The 12,500-nt window shown below is 50.2% G+C and overlaps 1 protein-coding gene across 1 annotated transcript in view; it reads right to left on the bottom strand.

The window, feature by feature from the left end:
* LOC128694108 (uncharacterized) overlaps window positions 1-12,500 on the bottom strand; it is a 361,817-nt gene that overhangs the window by 22,958 nt on the left and 326,359 nt on the right. The gene's annotated exons all lie outside the window — the stretch shown is intronic.

Below are 12,500 nucleotides of genomic sequence, written 5' to 3'. Positions count from 1 at the left end.
GAAGGCCCTCGACACAGTTCCTCACAAGAGATTAATGCAAAAGCAGGAGGATCAGGCATGTATAACAGAAAGGGCACTGCAATGGATCAGAGAATACCTGATAAGGCAGCAACAACGAGTCATGGTACGTGATGAGGTATCACAGTGGGCTCCGGTGACGAGTGGGGTTCGTCAGGGGTCAGTCCTAGGACCAGTGCTATTTTTGGTGTAAGTGAATGACATGACGGAAAGGATAGACTCAGAAGTGTCCCTGTTTGCAGATGATGTGAAGTTAATGAGGAGAATTAAATCGGATGAGGATGATGCAGGACTACAAAGACACGTGGACAGGCTGGAAGCTTGGTCCAGTAACTGGCTCCTCAAATTTAACCCCGCCAAATGCAAAGTCTTGAAGAACGGGGAAGGGCAAAAAAGACCGCACACAGAGTATAGGCTAGGTGGCCAAAGACTGCAAACCTTGCTCAAGGAAAAGGATTCTGCGGTGAGTATAATACCGAGCACGTCTCCTGAGGCGGACATCAACCAGATAACTACTGCAGATTATGGGCGCCTGGCAAACCTGAGAACAGCGTTTCGATACCTCACTAAGGAATCGTTCAAGACTCTGTACACCGTGTACGTAAGGTCCACTCTGGAGTAAGCAGCAATTGAAGTGAGCAGAAATTATAGAAAGTGCCAAGGTTTGAAAAAAGACTAGTTCCAGAGCTAAGGGGAATGTCCTACGAAGAAAGGTAAAGGGAAGTCGTCCTGATTACACTGGAGGACAGGAGGGTCAGGGGTGACATGATAACGAAATACATAATATTGCGAGGAATTGACAAAATGGACAGAGACAGGATGTTCCAGAGATGGGACAAAGTAACAAGGTGTGACAATTGGAAGCTGAGGACCCAGATGAGTCAAAGAGATGTTAGGAAGAATTTCTTTAGTCATAGAGTTGTCAGGGAGTGGAATAGTCTGGCAAGTGATGAAGTGCAGGCAGGAACCCTACATAATTTTAAGACGAGGTATGATAGAGCTCATTAAGCAGGGAGAGAAAGGACCTAGCAGTGATCAGTGAAGAAACGAGACCAGAAGCTATGTCTCGGCCCCTGCAACCACAAATAGGTAAGTACACACACACACACACACACACACACATATATATATATATATATATATATATATATATATATATATATATATATATATATATATATATATATATATATATATATATATATATGCAAAACAACCACTGTGAAAGATTAATGAAATTCCAGGCGCTTTCGTGATTACTCACATTATCAAGGACCACCCTGTATATATATATATATATATATATATATATATATATATATATATATATATATATATATATATATATATATATATATATATATATATATATATATATACAGGGTGTTTCAAAACAGTTTTCTTTGAAATACCCTGTAAAAATTGATGAATGATAGACCACTAACCTCAGACAGCAGAGCGCATGATAAACCACTAACCTCAGACTGCATGATAGACCACTAACCTCAGACAGCAGAGTGCATGAGAGACCACTAACCTCAGACAGCAGAGTACATGATAAACCACTAACCTCAGACAGCAGAGCGCATGATAAACCACTAACCTCAGACAGCAGAGCGCATGATAAACCACTAACCTCAGACAGCAGAGTACATGATAAACCACTAACCTCAGACAGCAGAGCGCATGATAAACCACTAACCTCAGACAGCAGAGTACATGATAAACCACTAACCTCAGACAGCAGAGTACATGATAAACCACTAACCTCAGACAGCAGAGTACATGATAAACCACTAACCTCAGACAGCAGAGCGCATGATAAACCACTAACCTCAGACAGCAGAGCGCATGATAAACCACTAACCTCAGACAGCAGAGCGCATGATAAACCACTAACCTCAGACAGCAGAGCGCATGATAAACCACTAACCTCAGACAGCAGAGCGCATGATAAACCACTAACCTCAGACAGCAGAGTGCATGATAGACCACTAACCTCAGACAGCAGAGTACATGATAAACCACTAACCTCAGACAGCAGAGCGCATGATAAACCACTAACCTCAGACAGCAGAGTACATGATAAACCACTAACCTCAGACAGCAGAGTGCATGATAGACCACTAACCTCAGACAGCAGAGTACATGATAAACCACTAACCTCAGACTGCATGATAAACCACTAACCTCAGACAGCAGAGTGCATGATAGACCACTAACCTCAGACAGCAGAGTGCATGATAGACCACTAACCTCAGACAGCAGAGTGCATGATAGACCACTAACCTCAGACAGCAGAGTACATGATAGACCACTAACCTCAGACAGCAGAGTACATGATAAACCACTAACCTCAGACAGCAGAGCGCATGATAAACCACTAACCTCAGACAGCAGAGTACATGATAAACCACTAACCTCAGACAGCAGAGTGCATGATAGACCACTAACCTCAGACAGCAGAGTGCATGATAGACCACTAACCTCAGACAGCAGAGTACATGATAAACCACTAACCTCAGACAGCAGAGTACATGATAAACCACTAACCTCAGACAGCAGAGTACATGATAAACCACTAACCTCAGACAGCAGAGTACATGATAGACCACTAACCTCAGACAGCAGAGCGCATGATAAACCACTAACCTCAGACAGCAGAGTGCATGATAGACCACTAACCTCAGACAGCAGAGTACATGATATACCACTAACCTCAGACAGCAGAGTACATGATAAACCACTAACCTCAGACAGCAGAGCGCATGATAAACCACTAACCTCAGACAGCAGAGTACATGATAAACCACTAACCTCAGACTGCATGATAAACCACTAACCTCAGACAGCAGAGTGCATGATAGACCACTAACCTCAGACAGCAGAGTACATGATAAACCACTAACCTCAGACAGCAGAGCGCATGATAAACCACTAACCTCAGACAGCAGAGTACATGATAAACCACTAACCTCAGACTGCATGATAAACCACTAACCTCAGACAGCAGAGCGCATGATAAACCACTAACCTCAGACAGCAGAGTGCATGATAGACCACTAACCTCAGACAGCAGAGTGCATGATAGACCACTAACCTCAGACAGCAGAGTGCATGATAGACCACTAACCTCAGACAGCAGAGTACATGATAAACCACTAACCTCAGACTGCATGATAAACCACTAACCTCAGACAGCAGAGTGCATGATAGACCACTAACCTCAGACAGCAGAGTACATGATAGACCACTAACCTCAGACAGCAGAGTGCATGATAGACCACTAACCTCAGACAGCAGAGTGCATGATAGACCACTAACCTCAGACAGCAGAGTGCATGATAGACCACTAACCTCAGACAGCAGAGTGCATGATAGACCACTAACCTCAGACAGCAGAGTGCAGTTCGAAACGTTTACAACCCCCCCCCCTCCTTCCCCAGACTGAGAGTCTATCAATATGCAATTTGCTTGTAATCGATTAAGGGGAGAGGGAGAAGGGGTCAACGCCCCTGCGGCTCGGTCTCCGACCCCCCACCAGACCATGCACTGTGGTGCGTGTGGGGTCGGGGTTAGTTAAATACGCAAGTTAGATATTAGTAATTAGGGCTAGGCTAGTTATTGCTAGGTTACGTTAGGTTAACACAGATCACCTTAGCCTTGGTTAACTTAGGTTAACTTATATTAACTAAAGTTAACATATATTAGCTTAATTTAAATTATATTAACTTACTTGTATCAACTTAGATTAAGTTAAATTAACTTAGGTTAACTTAGGTTATATATTTAACCACAAAATAACAAGTTAGAGAGAGGCTTGGTGTCATGTGTCAGGTGTCAGGTGTCATGTGTCAGGTGTCAGTGTCTGGTGTCTGGTGTCAGGTGTCAGGTGTCAGGTGTCAGTGTCAGGTGTCAGGTGTCAGTGTCAGGTGTCAGGTGTCAGTGTCAGGTGTCAGAGTCAGGTGTCAGGTGTGACAGCAGGTGACGCAGGATATGCACCAAGCCTTTGACGTACGACGCCGTTGGTGCCAGAATGTGCCAAAACCTGGAGAAACAGGCTGTTGTGCATGGAGCAGTGTATGAAGCAGTGAATGGAGCAGTGTATGGAGCAGTGTATGGAGCAGTGTATGGAGCAGTGCATGGAGCAGTGTAGGGAGCAGTGTAGGGAGCAGTGTATGGAGCAGTGTAGGGAGCAGTGTAGGGAGCAGTGTATGGAGCAGTGCATGGAGCAGTGCATGGAGCAGTGCATGGAGCAGTGCATGGAGCAGTGTATGGAGCAGTGCATGGAGCAGTGTATGGAGCAGTGTATGGAGCAGTATAAGGAGCAGTATAAGGAGCAGTGTATGGAGCAGTGTATGGAGCAGTGTAGGGAGCAGTGTAGGGAGCAGTGTATGGAGCAGTGCATGGAGCAGTGCATGGAGCAGTGCATGGAGCAGTGTATGGAGCAGTGCATGGAGCAGTGTATGGAGCAGTGTATGGAGCAGTATAAGGAGCAGTATAAGGAGTAGTGTATGGAGCAGTGTTTGGAGCAGTGTAGGGAGCAGTGTAGGGAGCAGTGTATGGAGCAGTGTATGGAGCAGTGTATGGAGCAGTGTATGGAGCAGTATATGGAGCAGTGTATGGAGCAGTGTATGGAGCAGTGTAGGGAGCAGTGTATGGAGCAGTGTATGGAGCAGTGTAGGGAGCAGTGTAGGGAGCAGTGTATGGAGCAGTGTATGGAGCAGTGTATGGAGCAGTGCATGGAGCAGTGTATGGAGCAGTGTATGGAGCAGTATAAGGAGCAGTATAAGGAGCAGTATAAGGAGCAGTGTATGGAGCAGTGTAGGGAGCAGTGTAGGGAGCAGTGTATGGAGCAGTGCATGGAGCAGTGCATGGAGCAGTGTATGGAGCAGTGCATGGAGCAGTGTATGGAGCAGTGTATGGAGCAGTATAAGGAGCAGTATAAGGAGCAGTGTATGGAGCAGTGTATGGAGCAGTGTATGCAGCAGTGTATGCAGCAGTGTAGGGAGCAGTGTATGCAGCAGTGTAGGGAGCAGTGTATGGAACAGTGTATGGAGCAGTGTATGGAGCAGTGTATGAAGCAGTGTGTAAAACAGTGTATGGAGCAGTGTATGGAGCAGTATAAGGAGCAGTATAAGGAGCAGTGTATGGAGCAGTGTATGGAGCAGTGTATGCAGCAGTGTATGCAGCAGTGTAGGGAGCAGTGTATGGAACAGTGTATGGAGCAGTGTATGGAGCAGTGTATGAAGCAGTGTATAAAACAGTGTATGGAGCAGTGTATGGAGCAGTGTAGGGAGCAGTGTAGGGAGCAGTGTATGGAGCAGTGCATGGAGCAGTGCATGGAGCAGTGCATGGAGCAGTGTATGGAGCAGTGCATGGAGCAGTGTATGGAGCAGTGTATGGAGCAGTATAAGGAGCAGTATAAGGAGTAGTGTATGGAGCAGTGTTTGGAGCAGTGTAGGGAGCAGTGTAGGGAGCAGTGTATGGAGCAGTGTATGGAGCAGTGTATGGAGCAGTGTATGGAGCAGTATATGGAGCAGTGTATGGAGCAGTGTATGGAGCAGTGTAGGGAGCAGTGTATGGAGCAGTGTATGGAGCAGTGTAGGGAGCAGTGTAGGGAGCAGTGTATGGAGCAGTGTATGGAGCAGTGTATGGAGCAGTGTATGGAGCAGTGTATGGAGCAGTATAAGGAGCAGTATAAGGAGCAGTATAAGGAGCAGTGTATGGAGCAGTGTAGGGAGCAGTGTAGGGAGCAGTGTATGGAGCAGTGCATGGAGCAGTGCATGGAGCAGTGTATGGAGCAGTGCATGGAGCAGTGTATGGAGCAGTGTATGGAGCAGTATAAGGAGCAGTATAAGGAGCAGTGTATGGAGCAGTGTATGGAGCAGTGTATGCAGCAGTGTATGCAGCAGTGTAGGGAGCAGTGTATGCAGCAGTGTAGGGAGCAGTGTATGGAACAGTGTATGGAGCAGTGTATGGAGCAGTGTATGAAGCAGTGTGTAAAACAGTGTATGGAGCAGTGTATGGAGCAGTATAAGGAGCAGTATAAGGAGCAGTGTATGGAGCAGTGTATGGAGCAGTGTATGCAGCAGTGTATGCAGCAGTGTAGGGAGCAGTGTATGGAACAGTGTATGGAGCAGTGTATGGAGCAGTGTATGAAGCAGTGTATAAAACAGTGTATGGAGCAGTGTATGGAGCAGTGTAGGGAGCAGTGTATGGAGCAGTGTATGGAGCAGTGTATGGAGCAGTGTATGGAGCAGTATAAGGAGCAGTATAAGGAGCAGTGTATGGAGCAGTGTATGGAGCAGTGTATGCAGCAGTGTAGGGAGCAGTGTATGGAACAGTGTATGGAGCAGTGTATGGAGCAGTGTATGGAGCAGTGTATAAAACAGTGTATGGAACAGTGTATGGAGCAGTGTATGGAGCAGTGTATGGAGTAGTGTATAAACATTGTATGGAGCAGTGTATGCAGCAGTGTATGCAGCAGTGCAGGGAGCAGTGTATGGAACAGTGTATGGAGCAGTGTATGGAGCAGTGTATGGAGCAGTGTAGGGAGCAGTGTATGGAGCAGTGTATGGAACAGTGCATGCATCAGTGTATGGAGCAGTGTATGGAGCAGTGTATGGAGCAGTGTATGGAGCAGTGTATGCAGCAGTGTATGCAGCAGTGTAGGGAGCAGTGTATGGAGCAGTGTATGGAGCAGTGTATGGAGCAGTGTATGCAGCAGTGTATGGAGCAGTGTATGGAGCAGTGTATGGAACAGTGCATGCATCAGTGTACGGAGCAGTGTATGGAGCAGTACAGGGAGCAGTGTATGGAGCAGTGTATGGAGCAGTGTAGGGAGCAGTGTATGGAGCAGTGTAGGGAGAAGTGTATGGAGCAGTGTATGGAGCAGAGTAGGGAGCAGTGTATGGAGCAGTGTATGGAGCAGTGTATGGAGCAGTACAGGGAGCAGTGTATGGAGCAGTGTATGGAGCAGTGTAGGGAGCAGTGTATGGAGCAGTGTAGGGAGAAGTGTATGGAGCAGTGTATGGAGCAGAGTAGGGAGCAGTGTATGGAGCAGTGTATGGAGCAGTGTATGGAGCAGTGTATGGAGCAGTATATAGAGCAGTGTATGGAGCAGTGTATGGAGCAGTGTATGGAACAGTGCATGCATCAGTGTATGGAGCAGTGTATGGAGCAGTGTATGGAGCAGTATATGGAGCAGTATAGGGAGCAGTGTATGGAGCAGTGTATGGAGCAGTGTAGGGAGCAGTGTATGGAGCAGTGTATGGAGCAGTGTATGGAGCAGTGTACAGCAGTGTATGCAGCAGTGTAGGGAGCAGTGTATGGAGCAGTGTATGGAGCAGTGTATGGAGCAGTGTATGGAGCAGTGTATGGAGCAGTGTATGGAACAGTGTATGGGGCAGTGTATGGAGCAGTGTATGGAGCAGTGTATAGAGCAGTGTATAGAGCAGTGTATGGAGCAGTGTATGGAACAGTGCATGCATCAGTGTATGGAGCAGTGTATGGAGCAGTGTATGAAGCAGTATAGGGAGCAGTGTATGGAGCAGTGTATGGAGCAGTGTATGGAGCAGTGTATGGAGCAGTATAAGGAGCAGTATAAAGAGCAGTGTATGGAGCAGTGTATGGAGCAGTGTATGGAGCAGTGTAGGGAGCAGTGTATGGAACAGTGCATGCATCAGTGTATGGAGCAGTATAAGGAGCAGTGTATGGAGCAGTGTATGGAGCAGTGTATGGAGCAGTATAAGGAGCAGTGTATGGAGTAGTGTATGGAGCAGTGTATGGAACAGTGCATGCATCAGTGTATGGAGCAGTGTATGGAGCAATGTATGGAGCAGTGTATGAAGCAGTATAGGGAGCAGTGTATGGAGCAGTGTATGGAGCAGTGTAGGGAGCAGTGTATGGAACAGTGTATGGAGCAGTGTATGGAGCAGTGTATGGAGCAGTGTATGCAGTAGTGTATGCAGCAGTGTATGCAGTAGTGTAGGGAGTAGTGTATGGAACAGTGTATGGAGCAGTGTATGGAGCAGTGTATGGAGCAGTGTATGGAGCAGTGTATGGAACAGTGCATGCATCAGTGTATGGAGCAGTGTATGGAGCAGTGTATGGAGCAGTATAGGGAGCAGCGTATGGAGCAGTGTATGGAGCAGTGTAGGGAGCAGTGTATGGAGCAGTGTAGGGAGCAGTGTATGGAGCAGTGTAGGGAGCAGTGTATGGAGCAGTGTATGGAGCAGTGTAGGGAGCAGTGTATGGAGCAGTATATGGAGCAGTGTATGGAGCAGTGTATGGAGCAGTGTATGGAGAAGAGGGGAGGTTACAGTACATGGAACAGATACTCACAAAATAAAGAGGAGACACGCTCACACACTCCAGGCACGCTCACACACTCCAGGCACGCTCACACACTCCAGGCACGCTCACACACTCCAGGCACGCTCACACACTCCAGGCACGCTCACACACTCCAGGCACGCTCACACACTCCAGGCACGCTCAGACACTCCAGGCACGTTCACACACTCCAGGCACGCTCACACACTCCAGGCACGTTCACACACTCCAGGCACGCTCAGACACTCCAGGCACGTTCACACACTCCAGGCACGCTCACACACTCCAGGCACGCTCACACACTCCAGGCACGCTCACACACTCCAGGCACGTTCACACACTCCAGGCACGCTCAGACACTCCAGGCACGTTCACACACTCCAGGCACGCTCACACACTCCAGGCACGTTCACACACTCCAGGCACGCTCAGACACTCCAGGCACGTTCACACACTCCAGGCACGCTCACACACTCCAGGCACGCTCACACACTCCAGGCACGCTCACACACTCCAGGCACGTTCACACACTCCAGGCACGCTCAGACACTCCAGGCACGTTCACACACTCCAGGCACGCTCACACACTCCAGGCACGTTCACACACTCCAGGCACGCTCACACACTCCAGGCACGCTCACACACTCCAGGCACGCTCACACACTCCAGGCACGCTCACACACTCCAGGCACGTTCACACACTCCAGGCACGTTAAAATACTCCAGGCACGTTCAGGTATTCCAGGCACGTTCAGCCACTCCAGGCACATTCACACACTAGAGGCACGTTCAAGTACTCCATGCACGTTCAGACATTCCAGGCACTGTCAGACACTCCAGGCACGTTCACACTCTCCAGACACGTTCAGGTACTCCAGGCACGTTCATACACCCCATGCACGTTCAGACACTCCAGGCACGTTCAGACAATTCAGGCACGTTCAGACTCTTCAGGCACGTTCAGGCATTCTAGGCACGGTCACACTCTCCAGTCACCTTTTCACACTCTATGCACGTTCAGGCATTCCAGGCACGTTCAGACACATGCAAACACGTCAAGGCACGTTCAGAAACTCCAGGCACGCCCAGGCATGTTCAGATACTTCAGGCACGTCCAGACACGTTCCGACACTCCAGGCACGTTCAAACACTCCAGACACGTTCAGTCATTCCAGACAAGTTTAGACACTCCAGATACGTTCAGACTCGTCCAGGCACGTTCAGACACGTTCAGGCACGTTCAAACACCTCTAGACACGTACAGACACTCCGAACACGTTCTGACACGTCTTTTTTTTACGTACGGACACTCTAGGCACGTTCAAACACGTCCAGACAAGTCCAGACACGTTGAGATACTTTCAGTCACGTTCAGGCACGTTCAGACATGTCTGCCTAAAACTGTACAACTAACTTCAAGAAAGTCGCTACATGGTTGAACCTTCAAGGCAAAGGTCAAGATCCCACTCTAACCCCTCTCTTCTCCCCTCTCATCTTCCCCTCTCATCTTCTTCTTTCCTTATTTTCACACACTCTTTCCCCTTCTCTTCTTCCCTCTCATGTTCCCCTCTCTTTTCCCCCTCTCTTCTCCTCTCTCATATTTCCCTCTCCTCCCCTCTCATGTTCCCCTATCTTCTTCATTCTCATGTTCCCCCTCTCTCTTCTCCCCTCTTATATTCCCCTCTCTTCTTCCTTCTCATGTTCCCGTCTCACTTCTCCCCCTCTCATGTTCCCCTCTCTTCTTCCTTCTCATGTTCCCCTCTCTTTTTCCTTCTCATGTTCCCCTCTCTTCTTCCTTCTCATGTTCCCCTCTCTTCTTCCTTGTCATGTTCCCCTCTCTTCTTCTTTGTCATGTTCCCCTCTCTTGTTCCCTCTCATATTCCCCTCTCTTCTTTCTTCTCATGTTCCCCTCTCTTTTTCCTTCTCATGTTCCCCTCTCTTCTCCCCTCTCATGTTCCCCTCTCTTCTTCCTTCTCATGTTCCCCCCTCTTTTCTCCCCGCTCACGTTCCCTTCTCTTCACAACTCTCATGTTCCCCCTCCCTCTCCTCCCCTCTCACGTCTCTCTCCTCCTCCCCTTTAACGTACCTCTCTCCCCTTTATTTCTTCTCTCCCTCTCTCTCTCTCTCTCTCTCTCTCTCTCTCTCTCTCTCTCTCTCTCTCTCTCTCTCTCTCTCTCTCTCTCTCTCTCTTCCCCTTTAGCCCTAACGACAGCCCATTTCTCCAGGGAGTTAATACCGCTGGTGAGGGGAGATGAGGAGAGGGTGAGGGGTGCAGGGTGAAGGGTGAGGAGAGGAGGGTGAGGGGTGAAGGGTGAGGGGTAAAGGGTGAGTGGTGGAGGGTGAGTGGTGGAGGGTGAGTGGTGGAGGGTGAGGGGTGGAGGGTGAGGGGTGGAGGGTGAGTGGTGGGAGGGTGAAGGGTGTAGGGTGAGGGGTGAAGGGTGAGAGGTGAAGGGTGAAGGGAGGAGGGTGAGGGATGAAAGGTGAGGGGGTGAAGGGTGGAGGGTGAGGGGTGAAGGGTGAGAGGTGGAGGGTGAGGGATGAAGGGTGAGGGGTGAAGGGTGAGGGGTGAAGGGTGAGGGGTGGAGGGTGAGGGATGAAGGGTCAGGGGTGGAGGGTGAGAGGTGGAGGGTGAGGGGTGAAGGGTGAGGGGTGGAGGGTGAGGGGTGAAGGGTGAGGGATGAATGGTCAGGGGTGGAGGGTGAAGGGTGGAGGGTGAGGGGTGGAAGGTGGAGGGTGAAGGGTGAGGGGTGAAGGGTGAGGGATAAAGGGTTAGGGGTGAAGGGTGAGAGGCGGAGGATGAGGGGTGAAGGGTGAGGGATGGAGGGTGAGGGGTGAAGGGTAAGAGGTGAAGGGTGAGGGTGAAGGGTGAGGGTTGGAGGGTGAGGGTTGGAGGGTGAGGGATGGAGGGTGAGGGGTGGAGGGTGAGGGGTGAAGTGTAAGGGATGAATGGTGAGGGATGAAGGGTGAGGGATGAACGGTGAGGGGTGGAGGGTGAGGGATGAAGGGTGAGGGGTGGAGGGTGAGGGGTGGAGGGTGAGGGATGAAGGGTGAGGGGTGGAGGGTGAGGGGTGGAGGGTGAGGGATGAAGGGTGAGGATGAAGGGTGATGGAGGGTGAGGGGTGGAGGGGTGTGGAGGTGGTCAGGGGTGGAGGGTGAGGGATGAAGAGTGAGGGATGAAGGGTGAGGAATGAAGGGTGAGAGATGAAGGGTGAGGGGTGGAGGGTGAGGGATGAAAGGTGAGGAATGAAGGGTGAGGGATGAAGGGTGAGGGGTGGAGGGTGAGGGGTGGAGGGTGAGGGATGAAGGGTGAAGGGTGGAGGGTGAGGGATGAAGGGTGAGGGGTGGAAGGTGAGGGATGAAGGGTGAGGGATGAAGGGTGAGGGGTGAAGGGTGAGGGATGAAGGGTGAGGGATGAAGGGTGAGGGGTGAAGGGTGAGGGATGAAGGTTAAAGGGTGAAGGATGAGCGGTGGAGGGTGAGAGATGAAGGGTGAGGGATGAAGGGTGAGGGTTAAAGGGTGAGGGGTGGAGGGTGAGGGATGAAGGGTGAGGGGTGGAGGGTGAGGGATGAAGGGTGAGGGGTGGAACGTGACGGATGAAGGGTGAGGCATGAAGGGTGAGGGGTGAAGGGTGAGGGACGAAGGGTGAGGTGGAGGGTGAAGGGTGAAGGGTGTGGGGTGGAGGGTGAGGGATGAAGGGTGAGGGGTGGAGGGTCAGGGGTGGAGGGTGAGGGATGAAGGGTGAGGTGTGGAGGGTGAGGGATAAAGGGTGAGGGATTGAAGGTAAAGGGTGAAGGATGAGGGGTGGAGGGTGAGAGATGAAGGGTGAGGAGGGTGAAGGGATGAAAGGGATGGGTGGGGGGAGGGGTGGAGGGTGAGGATGAAGGGTGAGGTGTGGTGGAGGGTGAGGGGTGGAGGTGAGGATGAAGGGTGAGGGTGGAGGAGGTGAGGGGTGGAGGGTGAGGATGAAGAGTTAGGGATGAAGGGTGAGGGATGAAGGGTGAGGGATAAAGGGTGAGGGGTGGAGGGTGAGGGATGAAGGGTGAGGGGTGAAGGGTGAGGGATGAAGGGTGAGGGGTGGAGGGTGAGGGATGAAGGGTGAAGTTTGGAGGGTGAGGGATGAAAGGTGAGGGGTGGAGGGTGAGGGA

The sequence above is a fragment of the Cherax quadricarinatus genome, chromosome 43, assembly GCF_038502225.1.
Source record: "Cherax quadricarinatus isolate ZL_2023a chromosome 43, ASM3850222v1, whole genome shotgun sequence".
NCBI lineage: Eukaryota > Metazoa > Arthropoda > Malacostraca > Decapoda > Parastacidae > Cherax > Cherax quadricarinatus.
This window is presented reverse-complemented; position numbering and strand designations above follow the sequence as displayed.